Raw genomic sequence first — 20,782 nt, forward strand, 5'->3', positions numbered from 1 at the left:
CAGACTGATTCCTGTTCGCGCGTCAACTGTTGCTACAGTGCCCGATGGGTGGCTTCTTTTTGGCGCGGGACGGTACCCGTTTTCTGACGATTTGAGGAACAACCACCAAGCTCACTTGTCTGTACATGTACGCTCCTCCGAACCATCTATTGGGTACAAGCTCTCCTCGGCTCTCCCAACTTGCGCTTGGTGCCCACTCGCCCTACCCCCCCCCCCCCCCTCTCACACGTTGCACGTGTTCTTAGCGTTTGCTCTCCCCGTCGCCCAAGTTACCATCCCTCGTCCATGAAAGCCTTGACCAAAAACAGCGTCGCCGATAAAACATGTAAAAATTCGGCGGCGATAAGGAGGATAAAAGGGAAAAACAGATGTTTTAACCTATATTGTTCCAACCGTCTAAAAAATGACAGAAACGTAAATAAAGTAGCGGGTTCTTGATACACAAAGGAGTAAATGAATGAAATGTGAATATCATGCTTTTGCCCTTTAAGTTTCACTGTTACAAGGATTTACTCATTTTATGCGAAGCTTCTCATTCCGGTTACAAACTTAGGAAATACCTGCTGGCCTTCCTCTCACCTTCAAGCTCATTCAATGTCAAACAAGAACCTCGTGAGGTTTCGCCACGCTGATGGAGGCGCCACTAACTGTGATTCGGTCGGCAGCCGAAGCAAAATTTTAGACGTTTGAAAGGGCTGACATTGCACGGTCGCGAACTAGTGCATTGGAGATGCGGCCCGGGGGCTGCGACCGATGTAATCTTGGCCCACTCCCGCCCAGGCTTGCACGATGAGTGCCTGCCAGTGTCACCCTAGATTCTTCCTCCAAGACCGTCTGCCTCTCGTGCTGCTTGCCAGTGCGGTGACCTTGCGCTCCTTGCCCGGGCTTAAGTTTTTTTCCCCAGTCGTTGCGGTGTTTCTGTATTGGCTGCTTTATGCCGGCCGCACGCGTCACGGCCTCATTCGCCGCTTGGCAGCAAATTTAAACATCCTCCTCCTTTTCTTATTCATCCATCATTTCAAATGCATCGCTATCTAAACCACTTTGGGGATTTCCCATTCAACCTAAACTACAAGGTTGCGTCATCATCACCATCCATGGTGTGCTACCCTCAATTATAATGTTGTAATTTCAGTTTTACACATTTTTAAGTGCGAATGCACTTCTTAAGCGAGGCTGAATCGTCCGCCGCCGTCGTCCGCATAGCAACAGCTGCGGGTGCGCGCGCTCCTCGTCTTCCTCCTCGTCTTCCCTAGCAACGGGGGGAGATGGGCGCGCGCTACTCTCCTCCTCCTCTCTCCGCTCAGTGACTGCGGGTGTTGGGCGCCTCCTCTCCACTTCGGGCGGGAGAGCTCTCGCTCGCGTAGCGGGCGCTCCGCATTCCGACGCGTGAGGGCGCTCGTGTAGCCCTCGCCGTAACGGCGGGCGCTACTCTCCTCCTCCTCTCTCCGCTCAGTGACTGCGGGTGTTCGGCGCCTCCTCTCCACTCCAAGATCACGATATCCACCGTAATCGCGCAATCAACAACCGTGCATTCGCACTTACACACTCTCCCCCTCGGGGAAGTGCGAGGGAATTTTTTCCTTAGAGTTCTATGAAAAACTCATGACGGACCAGTAACACATTGTGTATTTGAAAGGTTGCACAGTAGCTGAATGTATGGCCAATAATGGTAACTCAATTCACTTATGTGCTCGCATTGCCAGATAGCTCTACTCAAATCGTCACCAGCAAAAAGTAGGATCTTAAACTCAATGATTCACAACTCACATCTCAAAACTCACACCTCACATATGGCAGTTAAGGAATTTGGTTGAATATACCCCTTTTTTATGTACAGTCGCCAGCAAAAGTTTGCGAGATGTGCAGCGCGTGGCCGAGCGGCGCAAAACTGCATTGCTGCGCCATCTGCCGCGAGCGGGCGCCGGATCGAGGCTCAAAGAACTGGCGTGCCAGGCGCGCTCTGCGCATTGTTGTCCTTTATTAGTTACGGAGCATCTCTGACCCCTCGCGCGCCCGCGACATGCTTTCGATATTCGCGGCAGCCGCTGTGGCGCCGCTCGACCATCGCCGGCGCTCTGTTATCACTGGTGAAAATAAACACGTCGGCCGGGGCCGCCGTTTGCGGGGCACGCAACGTTGGATAATCTTATCTTTCACGAGCCACTGCTGGTTGAGCACGAATTATATTCTACTTTTTAATCTAAGCACCGAATAACTCTCAGCCGACCCAGAACTGCCGTTCGCTACTGATCTCAGTAGCTACAACAATTGATGTTGGTGCGTGATCTGGGACCACGCCACCCCGCGTTCCGGAGGACCGCAGAAGACATATCGCCCGCCTTACGAGCAGCTCTAAGTAGGCAATGACGCGAGTGCAAGTGGCGAGTGCAAGTGGCAAATGGCAAGTGGTGAGGGCAAATGTCAATAAATTACAGACTCAGATGAGTGCGAAGCACTTTTACGGGCCTCCGTTATAACAGAAACAAACTCGGAACTGTTGAGTGCAGAGCAAATACGCAGAGCAAATACGCAGAGCAAATACGCAAATACGCAGACCAAATACGTTCGTACGCATCGTTTTTGCTATGAGGACTAGGGGGTGCACGAGAAAGGCGGTACACACACCTAAGTTTAAGTGAAAAGCAATGGGAAAAAATTTCGAGCCCTCCCCAAATGGCAAGTGGTGAGGGCAAGTGTCAATAAATAACAGACTCAGGTGAGTGCGAAGCACTTTTACGGGCCTCCGCTATAAGAGAAACAAACTCAGAACTGTTGAGTGCAGAGCAAATACTCCAGTTCGTACGCAAAGTTTTTGCTATGAGGACTAGAGGGTGCACGAGAAAGGCGGTACACACACCTAAGTTTAAGTGGAAAAAATTTCGAGCCCTTCCAGCCTGTTATCAAGGATGACAAGCCGAGCTGGGCGGAATCCAATATGGTCACGAAAGAAGCAGGTTGTGGCTAAGAGTTCCGCTTACTGCCTAATTATTCAGGTGAATGGAAGGAATACGGACTAATGTTTTATTGTATAGGATAAGCACGGGGCTGAAACTGGCTCGCAAGACGTTGTAGTCGTCTGCGCGGCTAATTAACATAAAATTTGGTCTGGGGTAGTTCCGACCAAACGAGAGTTACATCCTCCTTTGAATGTCATGCATTGACAGCATACGGGAATTCCCTATCGTTTACAGCTTCCCTATAAACTAAATGTGGCAAGTAAATGTGCTTCGGCGCAATGCTAACGCCATACTCGCGGCCGATTTCAGTATAATGTTTTACATGATACCTACAGTAAACAAGAAAGTTTGCTTTGCCGCAGTATTTACCGGAGAGTTTGCTTTGCCACAACATTAAATTTGGCGACGCGACTCTTTCCTATGGAACCCCGTCACCAGACGCAGCTTTCGACAGGCAGTCTGAATAACTCCTGTAAAATAAATTTAGTCGTCGACCAAGGCATCACTTGAAAATAAGATTAATTCAACGTTGCGCGCCGCGCAAACGGCGGCCGCGGACAACGTGCTTTGTTGCACCAGGGATAGCAGAACGACGGCGATGGTCACGCGGCGCCACAGCGGCTGCCGCGAATATCGAAATCATGTCGCGGGCCCGCGAGGGATCACAGATGCCCCGTAACTAATAAAGGACAGGCATGCGCAAAGCGCGCCTAGCACGCCAGTTCCTTGAGCCTCGACCCGGCGCCCGCTGGCTGCAGATATCTCAGCGAGGCAGTTTTGCGCCACTCAGCCACGCGCTGCACATTCCGCAAACTTTTGCTGGTGACTGTACAGTACGCACTCCGAGAAGCAATTAGTTTCCATAAGCCTTTTGTGCCGTAACGCCCTCAAAGGATCACCACGTGCGACTGACAGATGTATACCAAGTACAATGCCAGACGTATGATTGTCTTCAAGGTTACGTGTACGCTACAACCCTGTCGAAAATTTCAAAAAATCACGGGCAAACTGTTCTGCCAACTGTGACATGAAGAATTTGTTTTTAACAGCCAGAAATTCTTGTGACTCGTTACATGAAGGAGGCCAGTCACCATTGATGTTATAATAGCTAACGGGACTTTAATAGAGTTGCAGGTTTTTTCATCGGATCCATATGACCCTTTCATGCAAGGACCCTGAGCCACACTACAATGACTGACCACAATGTTGCTGGCCCACACAATTACCTTAGTACTTACGGGGGCATTGATAATACACTATCGCCCAAAGTTCACACAAGCGTAGCAATGCTTTGGCTAATTGGACAAACATATATGTGCAAAGTCAACTGGTGATGGGGACCCACTGATAACTGCCAATAAGGAAGCCAGGATGATTAGACAGTGGTTGGGTTAATGGTAGCACCAATCATTGAGCTTCCCTGGGGTTGTCCCATCTTTCAATGGTTGCCCACCTCGCTTTTGCGAATTACACGCGCATTGAGCTTTTCGGGAAAATGATATACAGGCGATTACACGAGCGCAATCGGATTATTCAAGATTACATTGCTGCTCATAACTTACAATTAGAGTGGTCATATATGATTGTTCTATCTATCAGCCAGAGCCGTAACTTTCCCGCGTTGCAAATGTCTTGCTTCCTTCACCGCAGCGTAAGTAAATGTAGCTACGGAGCGTCCTTCAAAGGCAAACAGAGGCGATGAACAGCCGACACCTGCCCTAAAACACCTAACATAGTAAAAAATTTAAGAAAAATCACAAGACCTGATGTGAATTGGCAGCTAAGTGATGCTTTGCAAAAAATGGTAAGACTGAAAATGTGCTGAACAAAATCTACAATTTATTTAGCACCTCTACGTAACAAGATAGAAGGCTGTCGCTTATGTGAAATACTCAATAACTGTTTTCAACAACAACAAAAACCTTGCGCATTAGCCCCCAGTTACACCGATGACGGTGCGTAAGCTTCCTACTTCGCCACTCACTCACCAGGCATGAGATACAGTATCTAGGTCAGTGATTGCAAGTGTAGCATGTGTCACCAGCAACGCCTTTATGTGCTCCCTGTTTTACCTATCATTGCATTCCACATTTCTTTTGTTACAGGATGCCCGCAGTCCTTCAAACACAAGTAAACAAAATTTTTGTCAGGTTCCAGATACACAGCATTGTTTCAATGTTCCAGGGCGTCTTTGAGCAGGCTAAAGTTAGCTGCGGAAAATTTTCAGCTCATCAATACTTGTTACAAGTACAGGGCAATCTTGTTAGTTAGTTCAATTTATTGGGGGCCCCAGAACATTTGTTAGAGTACAGCGAAGTCTACACCTTATGGCGCGATATTCAACGAACATCGCTACGAGTGGCACTATGCAGCAGTTAGGGTAATCCAAGGATTTTGATTAGGTGTCTTCAAATTATTGAAATTCCACTGTACAATACGAGAAATAAAAGGGCGTACTTGAAGCATTAAACAGACGCTGTACGGATGAAGGGGACATGGGCAAGCAAAATAACTTTACAGATTTTTAATGAAACTTGACACATCAGGTGAAAATTTGGTGCTAGAATGAGAGCCACTGGTTCGAAAGCTCCACTTCTGTTGCAGGCAACTACCAAACAGAGGTTAAACGGAACCTGTGTGCTTATAACTGCACTCCGTGCCCAAGTAGCACAAACGTCAGTAAGCAGAGGTGGAAGGAAGGTGACAGAACAGCATAGAGCGATTGCAAGGCACTTCGGGAGCAGACCATCAATATACAAAACCGATAGAAAGCATTCGTCCTCACAAAAAACAACAAATAGGGTAGGTGCGTGTGCCCTACTGACAAAAAGCTCACAGATGTTTGTTGTTCTTTTCTATACTCATACCGAGACTACGCTCTATCTTTACCATATTCACTCTGCAACAGAACTTGGAGAAAATACATTCGGTGAACAAGGCATTCTTTGTACAGAGCAAAACAACTGTACGTTAGGCACTGTGTGGAACACCCATTGAGTCATCGAACATAACTGAATGCAGGAAATCACCCGCTATTATGCACTCCACAGCTGGTCACGTAAAGAAAAACACGCGCTTTAGATGCGTATAGGCACGTTGCGCTGATGTTTGCCTCGCAAGCAGTAGCGCCGTTTTCCATATCCTGGTGGTTCGAGGGGTCATTTCTTGTAGGAAAGATGCCACTCATACCACGGGCTCAGTACTTGGCATTCATATTACGTAAGTGTCGGCGGTGTAAGACCAAGCCGGGATTACCAGGAGTCACGCACGGGCGCCCGCACAAAGAAGGCATCTCAGGTAACGTCATGATAACAAGGCCGAGAAGAACGAACAGTTTAGGTGGCGCAGATGAAAATACGTCAGTCGCTGCTATTGTAGCCGACCAGTCAGATTGCAGACAATACAAATGGCATGGAGGAACCGATGCATTGATCACGGCCGTCTTTCTTTACGCCGTGTCTCAGTTTCAACCCCATAGATGGTTGGCACGGCATGCTGCAAGCAGTGGGTGACAGCGGGTCGAGGAATCGCCTCACATTTGCCGATGCCCTAGCGTGCGCTACAGACAAATTTAGTAGGAAAAGTGCTGCGCTCACAGTGGCCTCTGTCGGGCGCAACGTGCCTATAGACAAAAAAACACACAATACGTAGTTTGACAGTTTCCAATGTCGCTCTTAATTTTCCCCCGCCGAGAATGCCATAAAATGCTTTAGGAGCATTGAGTGTAACCATACGTGAAGCAGATAAGTGAATCCTACTTTGTATCGCTTACGACGCAAAGAATGCAAGATGTCGCAAACTTCAAAAAGAGTACCTACATAATTTACAGCTGGGCCGTCGCCAGCACCCTCCTTCGGAGGGGTTTTTTGGGGGTAATGGGAGGGCCGAGTTCTGCCGAAAGGAACACTATATATCGTTTCCGCGCTGCCTGGAAAAAAATTTAGAAGGTGGTTTTAACCCCATACCACCCCTTTCGCTACGTGGCTGCGTTATAGACATGGAAAAAAAGAGTACAACTATTCATGCCTTGTTAAAATATGCAGAAGTTGCAAGCGTGACAATGCACGAGCATTATAAGATGTGCATTTACGAACGCTCGTTAAATTCGTGAGTCTTTCAACAAATGTGCTCCTGGCTGTAAAAACGATTCCGAGAAATGTGCACATGGGACAGAAAAATGCACATATTGATAGGCTTGGAACATGTGACAGCACCGCCCTTCCAGCAGCAATGAGAAGCCTACTCTTTTCAGCACAACACCGTAAAATGCAACAAAAAACATAACACAAAAAATTACGCCCACCTCCCCTCGCTGGAACCCTGGTGTGATGCGACGCTGAGGGGGTTCAAGCGCGAGCGGAGAGCAACCGTCGACCGAAAGGCCGCCGGAGCGCTGCACATCGGTTATATGCGCAGCGCGCCCGAAGGAGAGAAGACCACGGAGAGAGAGAGTACTGCACATGCGCAGCACCGAGCGCAGCGCCGCCCACCGGCGGAGTGAGAGCGCGCTGGGCCGCACACGCTCTCACCTGGGCACACGCCGGCACCAGTGCGTCTGCCGCGGCTATGACGCAACACAATCCAACACAATCCATTTTAATCCAATCCAATCCAAATCCAATCCAAGCGAAGCCAAGCCAATCCAATCCAATGCTCCTCGCGAGAGAGTGTTCGCTATCGGAGAGGAGAGCGGGAGAGTGGCTGCGGACAACGGACGCACGCAGGAAGGACAGGGCCGCCGACAAGAGATGCTCTGAGCGTCGCATCTAAAAACAACACGACAAGCAAGCATTCTATCATAACAGCACGTTCCTAACAAGGCAAAGATACTGCTTTTATTCCCTGAAAATTTGCCACAAATGGACGCATTTTGACCGCATACGACGCGAAAGAAAAAAAGAAGTGTTGCTCAAGGACACACCTTTGGGGAACACCACACTTGCAAACTTTAAGACGACGATAGAAACATATCCAGGTCACTAAAATCATGCGCGGCCGTCACCACTCAGGCAGCCCGAACCGGTGAACCACTTTTCATGGCCTGTGGGGGTTCTACACTTCCTTCCGCATGTAGAAGATGGGGCAATCACGGCTGCAAACAATGGGTTTGTTTTCGGCGGTGGGCCTGCCCTTTATTGAATCAGAGGTTGCGCTGTGGCCTATGCGCCTGATTCCAAATTACTGTTGTATTTTCCCGTCTCTTCGCTGGGGGCTTCTTTTACAGCGAGGCTGTTGGCCTCTCGTTGGTCGGAGAATTTCGTGTCGTTGTAAGCAAGATGCTTAGGCAGAACCCAGCAGCTCTCCCCAAAGGCGCCGAGAGCATGCTTCAAGCTAGGCAAGACACAGCACTTCCCACCACGGAAGCCCAGCGCAATCGTTCTTTGATATCAGGCAGGCATACAGCATTGCGTTCAATATTCGTTTGAAAAAACTGCAAAACAAGAATCGAAACTGCGCACCTGTGAACAATGTGAACCCCACCCCCACGTGTTCCTCGTAAAGGTTATGTTCGCACCAGCTATCGGAGAAGGGATTGACGTCCTTCCAGGGCGAGCGCATGAGTCAGGCTTTTCCGCCGGACACGCTGAGCTTAAAGGGGCCCTGAAAGGCGTTTTGAGCACACTAAATTGACTAGCGCAATCGTTAGATTGGGTCATCAACATCATCTGTGCCAAGTATTACTCTTTTACGCGCAGCGGAAAGCTTACACTTTTGTTGCAAAGTTTGTCGCTTCTTTCTCACCCTTTCCTTCGTGTTTTTGGACGCCGCCATCTTCACATGTCTACATCATCGATTCCCAGATGTTCGTCATGAGCTAGACATCCTGCTATTGGGCGGCTTTTTCACGCACTTCCGGCAAAGAGATGAGTCGTCTGCTCAGCGTCGGCTCGCCGGCTGATCTGCCAGCGGAGTGTCGGAGTGCTTGGACATTTTACGACAAACGAAACAAGTGTAAACAAACGCTTAACCGTTCGTATTGAATGCAGCACGGCCATAACAGGACATGGATATTCTCTTACCTGAGTACGTTTCATAAAGAAAGCGTTCAAGCCCCGTGGCACTTCTTTCGTGCAATCGCAGAGAACGCCCTGAGCCGAATGCCCGGGTTTGACGCATACATTTTATTCCACTTCCAAACAATCCAGAGATGCGTTTCGAACGAACACAACGTCACAACATGCGTTGCAAGTCTGAACTGCGATTGACAGACGATGGGTTGCCTCCTCCTGCCCCTCGTAAATTCGGCACTCACCTCGCGCGCGGTTTGCGGGGACGAACAGCAAGTCACTTAACTCTGGCGCACAAGCCGAGATGGCTTTTAGCCACGCACACTGCACATACGCCATGCGAGGTTGAGTCGTACGCCGCTTGAGAAAGATAATCCAGACCATGGGAAGCACTATTCACCCGCAGAAGCACAACGTCGCATTTCATCGCGAAACAAAGGCGTCCACAACACACACACCATCGCCTCCTGTAATGCCAAACGCATCTCGCACTTCCAAATGGGAGTGAGTAGTATGCCTGCAGTGCCCATATGCCGCGAGGTGGGGCCCCAAGCTGAACCGGGATCACGCAACCGTAACTGACTTCTAGAGCGGTTTGTGCCTTGTTTCTAGGGCAACCGATGTTTGATATTGTCAAAGAAATGGTGCTCGCTCCAGCGCTAGAAAGCTCAGAGCCGCGGAGGAGCATGTTTTGCCAACGTTGCCGCTCTCCACCACGCGTCGCCCCAAGCTGAACTGGCGTTTTGTTGCTGGGTTCTGTATCGGTTTAAAATGTCTTTTTCACATGCCGCCGCCAGGAATTACCACCGCCACAAAATAAGACCCGGCACCAGCGGGGCCACATCTGATACGGCGCTTTTTGGATAAACAGTGCGCTGTGCATCCAAGGGAGCGAGCGCAGGATCCTCCCCGTGCGGCTGCGAGTTCGCCGCCGATAAAGAGTCGCGTGCCGCCGATAGCAAAGTTCTGCAGCAACGTACACCGCGAAAGGGCAAGGCCAGGCTGCCGCACACATGCGGCCAGATTTTTCGTTCGCTTTTCCAGCCTTGAGCGGAGAGAGGGATTCATGGTGTCAACAAAGCTTGCCCGTAGCCGACAGCTGTGTGAGCAGCGCAATAGCGGAAGTACGTCACCGCCGAGGAGCGCAGCATCATGGGAGGGAAGGCTCGCTCGCCGTCAACAGCGGAGAGTAAGTTGAAAGGAGGAGGAAACGCGGCGCGACGATAATACGCGGTTTTTGATTTACGATTTCTCAGCTAATACGCATCGCTTCAACAAAATTTTTGCGGGAGGAGATTGATAATACATTGCTTTATTTGGTTACATGTACATCCAAGCATCGGCGGAAGGTATTTCAGGACCCCTTTAAGCGACAAGCCCGGCAGGACGGCAAGAAACATTGCACACCCGCCCTATCAGCATGTGTAGAGGTTTGAATGGCCTCGCTGGGCGGAACGACGGACCTTTTATTCTGCGTACGGCACGAAAAGAATGGGCCGCGTGTCTGCTAACTTCGCTGCAAATGTCGTCGAAGGATAACAGTTTTCTGCCGCCCCGGCCACGCAGATGCATCTCTTCTCTTTCACAGCCACCTCTCCGCTCCTCCTCTCCCGTTTCGCTACTCCCGTGATAAATACAACGGAGGTTTGCTCAGGCCAATTCAAATTTGCCGCGTTCCACTGCTTGCGTCATCCACTTAAAGCTTTTGTTACGTTTGAACATGGCGCATTGCCACGAGGGGGAGTCGCTAGCGCTTTTTGTACTTGAACCTCAATTTTTTTTCAATGGGTACTTTTCTTTTGTATCGCAAAAATAAAGTAACCATTTTTTTAATTTAAAAACAATGCAAATTCATCTTATCTAATGATTTCTTGCGTGAAATGTACCTAATGTTTGCTGTTTGCTCAACAATTTGACTAGTATAAACATTGCCACAGATCTCAGATGTCGTAGTTCCGAAATGCTTTGCCTAAGTGAACGTCTTGTTCAAGAATTCTAGTAACTTTTGGTGGGCCGACAGACAGATCAAAATTTTGTGGTTTAAGTCGAAAAATCTACTACCATTCACCAGCAAATGCAGCTTTGCAGTAAACAACCGTCAGCCATTCACCCTGGAGAGTAAACGACGCTGTTTGGCTAGTACAGGCCAATCTCATCAGTTAAGCACTGTGTGGAACATCCATTGAGTGATCGAACTTAACTGAAGGCAGGAAATCCCTTCAAGCGCCTTTACGAAGACCTTGCTAACGCCAAAAAGGAGCTGGAGGGAGTGGTTTCTCGCGTTTGGATGACGAGGGTTTGTCCCGAATGAGCGTCAGCTCGATGCTGGAGGCTGTAGAGAGACTCTAAGCCGAGCTAGGAGGCGACGTTGCCTGAAATGTGGAACTTTGGGAGGGACGATGCAGGGACGATGCAGAGACGATGGAAACGTGGAACAATAAATTTGTGTTTCGTGTACCATCTGCATTTCCGCTCTTCTACGAATATGTGACTGTTGCTGGAGGCCAATAAAATTTCTAAGATGTACTGACTGTCTGTTTTACTTTGTGCCGTTCCAAAACGCTTTCTACATCCCCCTTAGTCGTGTATATCAAAACGGTCGTGCCTGGCTCGTGCTCATTTCGTGTACTTGCATAAAACATGGTTTACGAGGCATGTACTACACTGTAAAACATTTTTGCTCGAAAAACAAATTTTCTGGAAGCTGTCCTGCCAGAAATTTTGTGCAAAGTTATTGTTATATCGCGGCGGAAGCCGCAGAAGAATGACGAAGCAACCACTGTCGTCGACGATCACCAACCGAAAACTGAACTTTTATTCAGAAGCATGCATATATATACAGAGGTCACCTGGTGGCAAGTAAAGACAACATAAACCGAATTGAAACCGAAACTGAAACACTACATATTCCCCTGCTTAAAAGACCAATGTTAGTAATTGTTAGTGGATTAGTATTAGTACGAAAATACACAATATTTACAAATATTTACAACCACACATGGCATGTGCGCTTCACAATAATGTCTGATGTACAACTATGCAGCACACATTCGACGACTGCTACATAACGAACCAATTCAGGAACAAACAAAAAAAAAGAAACACTTGCAGAACCACTGAAACGTCTCAACAAAGTCCACGTAGCACTCAAGTTGTGTCCCTGCACCAGTCTACACACACACCAGCTACACACGGTCCCCGTATCGATCCGGAGGTTTTCTGTTCCTCGGTGGCTGGACCCGACGTTGAGGTACTGGGTGCTTCGACGCAGCTGGCGCTGAAGCTTGTAGCGTGGGCGTAGCTGGTGAAGCTTCGGATTGCGCTATTGAGGAGCGATCCTCGGGTCGCTCAGGCGCCAAAGGCGGGGTTGCAGATTCGGAGGCAGCGTTATGATGCGGATTCCACACGGCTGATGGCGCAGGTACCTTAGATAACTTCGAAGCGTTCCAAGTTCGTCCATCGTCAAGCCGGAACGTTGATGGGCCTTGTTGGTGGACAACCTTCTGTGGGTGGCTAAACGCGAGGTCGCCTTTAGCAGATATTCCGGGTTTCTTAATTCGCACAAAATCACCAACTGACACTGTTGTCTTCTTCGCGGCCCTGCGACGGTCTGTGTACTCTTTGCTGTACCCTTGTTTGCTCTTCACGCGTTGGCGTAGACGACAGAGTTCGGAAGCAGGATCGCTGAAGAAAGTTGGTGAAGGGTGGCCCACAACGTCAAGACGTGTTCTCGGTAGCCGCCCGTGTAGGAGAACGGATGGTGCAACACCCGTAGTGGCATGTGGCGTGCAGCGATATATAGCCAAATAGTCTGTTACCGCTTGACGAAGCGGACGTTGCTCTAACATTGCAACCTGTACGAAATCCTTGAAGACACGGTTGAACCGCTCTACAAGTCCGTTCGCTTGAGGGTAGTAAATGGAAGAGTGCACGAGACGGATGGCGCGATCATTGAGGAACTTTGTGAACTCCGCAGAGGCAAACTGGGGCCCATTGTCGCATACTATCACGTCCGGGTAACCCTCACGGGAGAACACCGAAAGCAAAAAGTTTATGACGGTGCGGGATGACACTTCACTGCAGAATTGAACTTCTGGCCATTTCGAAAAGTAGTCGATGAGTGTAATGGCGTATCTGCAGTCGTGCGGTGCTCTCTGCAGAGGGCCGACGATGTCAACGGCCAGCTTCTCCCATAGGCGTTCTGGCAAGGGTACTGGCTGCAAAGGAGTAGCAGTAGTCTTCGCACTTTTGTCAGCCATCTGACATATTCTGCAATTCTGGATGGAAAGTTCCACCTGTCTATCCATGCCTGGCCACCAGAACCTTTCTCTTAGTCGAGCTTTTGTCCGAACTATACCCGGGTGAGCTTCGTGGGCAGCAGCGATTACTTGCGGCGTGATAGAGAAGGGAACGACGATTCGTTCTCCGCGCAGGAGCAAGTTGTCAACGACCGACAATTCTCCGCGCACCAAGAAGAAAGGCTGAAGTTCGCTTGAGAGCGTCTTATGTGCAGGCCAAGATGTGGCGACATAAGTCGCGACTTGCGTCAAGTTGCAGTCTTCACGAAGGGCCTGTTGAAACTGCTCCTTGGTGAGGCAAGGTAATTCAACAAAGGACACAACCTCCTCGAATGACGCATCTTCCTGCGGAGACGGAACTGGAAGGCGAGAGAGGGCATCCGCTACCTGGTTTTCGGACCCTTTCCGATACTCTACAGTATAGTTATAGCGAAGTAGCCGTTCCGACCAGCGTGCGATGCGAAGGGAAGGCGGCCAGTACCTTGCGAAGAGAGGAGAGAGACCAAGGCTTGGTGGTCTGTGCGCAACGTGAAATGCCGTCCCCACAAGTACGTATGCCAGTGCTCGCATGCCCAAACGCACGCAAGCGCTTCACGCTCTCCCACTCCGTATTTCCTCTCCGCAGGGGAAAGCGTTCGCGAAGCAAAGGAAACAGTTCGCAACCTGTGGCCATCGACCTGCTAGAGAACAGCACCTAGTCCGCAGTCGGACGCATCAGTGGACACTACGACCGGAAGGGACGCATCGAACATCTGCAGAACTTGGCTGGACGAGAGCAGAAACTTTATTTTGGCGAAACTGGCATCTACCGCATCAGTCCAAATGAATGGTTGGTTCTTTCGGAGAAGAGCTCGCATAGGTTCTACCACATCAGCAAGACTGGGAACAAACTTGGCGTAATACTCGACCAGACCAAGAAAAGAACGGAGATTGGTAGCATCAGTTGGCGCAGGAGTATTTATAATGGAAGAAATTTTTTCCGGCAGTGGAGAAATGCCTTGCGCTGTGATCTTGAGTCCCAAGAAGGAAAGTTCCTGTACGCCAAACACGCACTTGTCGTTTAACTTGAGCCCGGCTTCCTTAATGCGCCGTAGTACAGCGATCAGGTTGGTCAAGTGTTCCTTTTTATTTTTCCCAAACACAATGATGTCATCGATATAGAAGAGAACACCAGAGCATCCTTGAAGGATTTTGGACATCATTTGTTGAAATGCAGCGGGGGCGGACGCCAACCCGAAGCACACGCGTTTAAAGCGAAAGAGACCACCGGGAGTAATGAAAGCGGTCAAATCACGGCTTTCAGGATCGAGCAAAACCTGGTGGTAGGCTGATGCGAGGTCAAGCTTCGAAAAATAAGTTGCCCCAACTAGACTGTGGAGGAGTTCTTCGGTGTGTGGAAGAGGAAACCTATCAGTCACTACGGCCTTATTAGGCTCCCGTAAGTCGACACAAACACGAATACCTCCATCCTTCTTTTGAACAACAACAATCGGAGAGACCCATTCTGACGCATTAATGCGCTCTATCACATCCAACTGCTCGAGCCGACGAAGTTCTTCCGATACCGGAGCTCGGAGTGAAAGGGGAAGGCGGCGAAGTTTTGCTACAGTAGACGGAACTGAGAGCCGAACTTTGACACGATGCACAAAACCCTTGGCTAGGCCGAGGCTGGAGTCGAAAAGGCACGCAAACTCATTGCACAACTCTGCTGGAAGGCATGCAGTTGAAACTGTTTCCTGACCTGGGGCTTGTACGTTGGTAGCACTGGTAGTTGACGCGGTAGTCTCAAGGCAGCGGAGGGACGAGCCGTCAATCTGGAGCTGAAGGGCCTTAATGGCGTCAATACCTAGCAGCGATGTGCCTTGCGAAACAACGTAGAACAGAACCGACGCTTCGCGTTCCTTGTATACGACCTTCGATAAAAAGCATCCTCGCACGGGAATAGCTTGTTTCGAGTAATCTAGCAGCTTCACACGGGGCGCGAGCAGCAGCGCATGCCCGGCAAAATGCCTATCGAAAAGATCACCCGCCAGAATGGAAACCGAGGAGCCCGAGTCGATAAGAAATGTTAACGGCGTATGCCCGACTGTTACCTCGACGTGAATACCGGCGCGCCTGGATGCGGTCACCGACAGAATGCTCACAGCTTCGTCGGGCAAATTCTGGTCGCTAAGCTCGTGAACACGAACGCCCTGTTGCTTCTTTTTGCATACTGAACTAAAGTGCCCAATGAGCCCACAATTATAGCAACGCTGACCTTTCGCTGGGCAGCGGGATGACGCGGCACGATGCTGGCGCAAACCACAACGGTAGCAGTAAGAAGAAGAGGTGGGTGGGCGCGTACATGAAGCAGGTTGGTGGGTGTCGGGATGCGGGCGCGTTTCGGTACGAGGTGCAGGCAGAGGCGTGTCGCTACGCGAAGGACGGGGGCAGTGTTCATTTCGACTGCGGTCGTGCGGCGTTGAGCGAGAGCTTTTTGATATACGCTGCACGGTGCCTGAAGCAATTTCTCGAAGGTCCTCACTAGCCTGTTCGATTTGTGACGCTAACTGTATTGCTCGGAAGAACGAGAGGGTGGAGCCTTCAAGAAGGCGTTCGCGAATGTGCTGGGACGAGACCCCTTCCACGAACTGGTCACGAAGCGAGTCTTCAGGTGAAGCAAAAGAACATGCAGCGGCAAGCGCACGTAGTGCGGCAACGTACTCCTGAACAGACTCCCCTGGGTGCTGAATGCGACGGCGAAAGCGGTGCCTTTCTACGACGACATTGCTTGAGGTTGTGAAATGTTGCGTTAAAGTCGCTACAGCTTCGTCGTAAACAGAAGGCTGAACGGCGGCGGCCTTGCTAGCTTCAGGAAGTTTGTCGTCGGCGCTTGACTCACCGGTCTGGGAGGCATCCGTTGGAAGCGGTAGACTGGAGAAGACACGTTGACCCTCAACGCCGAGGCTGTGTAACAGCAGGGCCTTGCGACGTTCGGGCGGAAATTCGGACGCTCCGGATGCCAGTAGGTAGTTTTCGAAAATGTGGCGCCATTGCGTCCACGGAAGAGGAGGGCGGCCGGGTTCAGGCAGGAACGGGGGCGGCGGAGCAAGCCCGATGCAGCTCATGGCGTCGAAAAGGTGCAGGCGTGGTTACGCCCCCCGAAAAAGACGCATCCTCGTCGCCATTGTTATATCGCGGCGGAAGCCGCAGAAGAATGACGAAGCAACCACTGTCGTCGACGATCACCAACCAAAAACTGAACTTTTATTCAGAAGCATGCATATATATACAGAGGTCACCTGGTGGCAAGTAAAGACAACATAAACCGAATTGAAACCGAAACTGAAACACTACAGTTATGTTTTCTCTTTTTTATGCTTCTGTGTTTTTACAATCATTTTCTCTGTCTCACTACAGAAACGTTATGTCAATTCCCTGGTTTCGGTTTGGTTTCTGCTTTTTTAGAATATTTTTGTGTTATTTGAAGTTCTGTTTTCCTCCACAGAAAATCTGTGAACCTTCTGTTTTTCACAGGAACCTTTTTTACAGACTATTTGTGCTGTGCATAGATCGTGTTTTCTTACCAAAATAATAGTAATGTAATGTTTCACGTTTCTGGTGAAATTGTTTTGCTTTGACGTATTTTCACATCAACCTCTGTCAAAATAAGTCATCGCAAAAGTATTCAGCACCTTGACACAATTTCGGTTATGGTCCCTCATAAAATACATTTTCTGTTACTCTTTCACATCTTGGAAGTACTGCAGTCGAATTCGCGGCTTTATGCCTCATGGGTGAGAATAATCATGCCTAGAAAATAAAACATCACCATGTATCATACTGTTTGAAACTGGCAAAACAATTACCGGTGTAAAGTACATAGCATAAAAGGACCACTCAGGCACACAAAAAAGCAGGGTTAAAGTATCGATGACATTATTTATTTTTCTGCCAAACATAAGGGCTATTGCTTCCCCGAACTAACTCACTTTCGAACAACGTATCAACAATATCAATCAAATATGAGAATCTGAGAGTATGAAAACAAAATCACATTTTATGATATTGTGGCACAGTGAACAAAAGGAAACTTTCAGTGACAGGATGTTAGACGATCATTTTTTTTTCGACTTCCAGAAATTCACACGAAAACGCCACTGAGGTAAAACAAACTATTTACAGAACGTAACCAGTGACGTTAAACTGAGGAAACCTTTCCTACAGTGAGATTAACCTACAAAATGTTCATATCTCGTACTACTACAGTACAATGCTACTACGGTCAGAACTCCGATAGGCCTAGGAACACATTTTTTTCTACTTCCAAAAAAAATAACATCAATAAAATAAAATCAGACATTCTTCCTGCTTTCTGGAAGCAAGAAGATGACAGCTCGCTTTATACCTTTCTCTCTCTCTTTCTACTTTATCCTGCCACTCCCCCTCTACTTCCCTTCCCCTGCACTGGGTTGTATGCAGGTGAGCTCCCTGCCGAGCTCAAAATATCCCCAGTGAATTTCCTTTCCTTTTCCCGTGGCAAACCACAACCACAACCACCACCAGAAGATGCAACATAACGCAAGTAACCCGGTAATGAAAAATGAGGGAGGAAGTGTTGTGAGACTCAGAACATAACATCTTTTCCACCTTAATGGAATAAAAAAGCAGAGAACATTTAAATGGCAATTCATATAATAGCAGAGTAACCAAGAGTGCGGCACGTTTGGTGCAAGGCGCTTCCGTCAGTCCGTCAGAGACATCTTTATTGCTGCTCAGGGTAAGTGGAGGGGGGGGGGGGGGGGGGCTAGTAGATTTCGTGGCCTTCCAACACAGTGATCTGAGATGCGACCTTTGGAAACAGGAATTGCTGCTTTTGCTTTGACTTCTCCACCTTTGCTCCCATGTCCGGGTTGGTAGCTCAATAACCCTGCAACAAGAATAGCATAGGTGCCGCATTAAAATACATGTGCACCAACAAAAGAACACCGTTGGCAGGGTTTTATGTATGGTATCATGCTGTAATAACAGAGGCCAGTTGTTGGAAATCAAGTGTTAAGCTAGACTCATGTGTTTGATAACTGCATTCCGTTTTGTTGTGCTACTGAGGAAATCCAGACGTACCACCTGAACACAGGCAAAAAAATAGTTATAGCAGACTATCAACATTGCAAGGTGTTGAATAAACACACTTCACTGCAATAAAGAGAAAAAGCACAGTTCACTGTATTTTTTAACTGCCCGCTTCACAGTACGCAGAGAGAGCAGCCAACCTTGATTTTGTTCCAACCGGCCTTAAGCTGCTGCCGCTCACCGACTAGCCAGTGAGCGTTAATTATTAATCACTATTATTATTTGCTGATTATCCTACGTAACCCTATCTATGGCAACAATGGCCTTGGCTTGAGTAAGCGGCAGCGGTTCGGCCGGTTGAATTAAAATCAAGACCGACTGCTCTCACCGAGTGAATGGACCTTTTTCCAGTATCGGCCCTCCAGGCGGCCGCCACGGCGAATCTAAACTGGCAGTAAGGCATGCCGCCAAAGATGTTTGGCTTTCGGAGAACCCGTGCACGATATGTCCTGGTCCTGCAGTCCCTCCCGCACCCACCTGTCACCCGTGCCCTTCACATAAATGTCACGGTAGCAGGCGCACGCTCGCCTGACTATTCTGCAGTGGCCGAAGCACCCCTTTTTTCTTCGCGTTTTTTTTTTCATTTTCGTTGCTCCCTCACTGGTACCCAAGTGCTCACAGCGTGGTCAACGTCAAACATTTTGCCCCTTTCCTTTAACAGCCTTTTTGTGTGCGCGTACGAGCTCCCTGCGAACTTCCCGAAAGGAGAAAATAAAAATGTGCAGCCCTCGGAGGCATAGCCGCTGCTCCCCAAGCAGCAAGCTGAGGGGGCGCCCTTTTGTTTATTTCGCCCGAGGCTACGGCCGAGAATGGCGGATCGGCAGCCCTCACACATGCATATCGATATTGGAACAATGGGCCTTTTTCGAGTAGCGATCTGCGCATGCGGGGCGTGAAGTATACCTACACCTATTACAAAAGGCCAGCCAAGGCCACAAAACAAAACAGAAAGAGGAAAGCTTGGGGAGCCTCGAACCGGGGATTATAACATCCGTAAGCTGAGACGTAACCCCTGCACTAAACACTATGACGGAAAGCGGCACCTGATCAGCCGAATTTCCTTCAGTCTGGACGGAACTTTCAGCAACCCACGCTAGGCACTGCCTATGTATAACCACAGACAACGCTCGAGGCGGTGTTTATTCGTGGTCATCAGCGGGTAAATGGAGAAGAAAAGAAGAGCGCTTCGGCAACGTCGTGCGGATAACATTCTTCATAAAAAAAATTGGCCGCGTATCTGCTCCTTTCGTTGCAAATGACGTCAAAAGACGATAGTCTTTATCGGCTTTTGCGAAGTAAATGCCTCCCTTCGCTTTACCGCTCACCTCTCATGTTGTTCCTCTTGCGTCGCGCTCCTCCCAAGGTAAAGACGCCAAATGTTTGCTTAAATCATTTTAAATTTTGCGCGTTCTACTGCTCCAAACCGGGTGTCTCGATGCGAACGCTGCCGTACGGCGAAGACGCGCGTTAATCGAGGCGCCCTACTTCAACGTTTATAGAACCGCGTTTCCCTACTCCACGTGCGTTGCAAGCAGAACGTGGAAACTATCTAGTGGAACCTTTCGTAACTGTTGCCGGTTGATTTCTTAAAATGGCGCCAGAAGCTATAGTGGCGCGGGCGACAGCAGGCGACGACGGAGTGAATTCTTTTTCTGAAGTTGATGAAGTATTTAATTTCGCAAAAGTCAAGCATGTTTGAATTTTTATAAAGGAACACTGCAAATATCACTTCTGTATTGATTTGTTGTCTCATATTTCCGTAATGTCTTGTTCTTCTTCAACAATGTTGACAAGTATGAACATTACACCGGACCAAGAAGGGTAGATTTAGCTGTGACTATATAAGACTATTGCGCAGGCATTCTTTTGCTTTGGCCGGGTGGCTGAATCGAGTCACAGACAGACAGACGGACAGACATACAGACATACAGACAGACCAAAATTTCTGGGTTTAAGTAGCCCAAGAAAGACTATCGTCTTTAAAAAACTCATGTTTAGGCGAGCGTCGCAATCGAGGCACGGCACAACGCTCTTGTTGCGCGAGGCAACTTATCGTTGCGCTACGAGGCGAGCGCTTCATAGCAATCTATTTCCATCCAGAAAGCGAACAAACAACAGTGCAGGCACGAAATATCCAGGCATAAATAGGAACATGGCGCAGCCTCCACGCGACATAGTTGAAATTTAGTACTCACCCTTGTAAGTTTAGTACTCACAGAAAATTACTGTTCGGCAACAGACATTGTATGTAAAAACTCTGTAAATTTACAGAATTTTTTACAGTGTATAGATGATTCGCAACACAATTTAGGGAGCCCTTTTTATTCTACAAGCAGGCTTGTCCGCTAACACCACCTTGGGCCGTACAAAGTGCCCTGGCGCTGGTGACTGTTCCGTCGCTCGG

This window comes from Haemaphysalis longicornis, unplaced genomic scaffold, assembly GCF_048455015.1.
Source record: "Haemaphysalis longicornis isolate Haplotype H1 unplaced genomic scaffold, Haemaphysalis longicornis Haplotype H1 scaffold_10, whole genome shotgun sequence".
Taxonomy (NCBI): Eukaryota; Metazoa; Arthropoda; class Arachnida; order Ixodida; family Ixodidae; genus Haemaphysalis; species Haemaphysalis longicornis.